Here is a 1,024-nt window from a genome sequence, read left to right as displayed (position 1 = left end):
TTTTTTAGCTATCCAAATTTTTCAGCTTAAAGTCGGGTAGCTGACATAACGGCACAGTTTAAACAAAGGTAATTTCAAACAGAAAATATAAAAATAATGATTAAAAAGAAAATATTTAATATAAAATAAACCTAAACCAACGACAGTTTTCAGAGCCTCCTGGTTAAACTCATCTGAAAACAGCTTCTCACGCAGTCGCCTCTAAAAGTAACGTGTTGAAAATAAAATCCAAACTCATTTTAATCTCTTTGCAATGTTCAAACTGAACCAAAAAGCCAGAAATGATTCTATTAGCTTCTGTTCCAATATGATTCAGTCATTTCGAGCTGTTTTGTAAATTATGTTGAATTTAATCGATTTGCAGCCTTTGGATTGTTAAAGTAGATGCTTGGTTTGAACAGTGGATGTTTTATTTGCAGGATTTGTCTTTACTTTCTAAACTTATTAATTATTTAAACTCAGCTGGAATTCCTTCCTTCATAGCGTGCAGACCTGTTCATGTAATCCTGAATGCTTGAATGCTTGAAAGCTTGTGACGATTTTAGTTTTTGTTGAGTCTGAACAGACAGGATTTTTTATTTTGTTTTCTCAGCGTGACTTAGAGAATGACAAGCCCRGTTTGGTTTGAGATGACATCAGCTGTCACACATCAAATGGACATATGCTGAGGAGAACCTGCAGCAAAGCAAACACTTAGATTTCTCTTTATATTTACATTCCTAATTATAGACTTTTAAAATGAAAAATGGCTAGATTCGAATGGCTAGATTTTATTTTGAAAGGGCAGAATAATTTCTGCATATTTGAAACATTTTTTATCTCTGTTGATGACATCGACTTAGACAATAAAACATTTAACTTTTGACTGCCTGTATTGTTCATTTGATTATTCACATAATTTATGTAAAATAAAACATGTTCAGTACCTTTGATGAAGACAAACACAATAAACTGACAGATTAAATTAGTTGTTCTACAAGTTTGATCAAATGTAATGTTGCTACAATAGTAGGAAATTTCATTG

This window comes from Austrofundulus limnaeus, unplaced genomic scaffold (genome assembly GCF_001266775.1).
Source record: "Austrofundulus limnaeus strain Quisiro unplaced genomic scaffold, Austrofundulus_limnaeus-1.0 Scaffold223, whole genome shotgun sequence".
Taxonomy (NCBI): domain Eukaryota; kingdom Metazoa; phylum Chordata; class Actinopteri; order Cyprinodontiformes; family Rivulidae; genus Austrofundulus; species Austrofundulus limnaeus.
Note: the sequence above shows the minus strand (reverse complement) of the source record.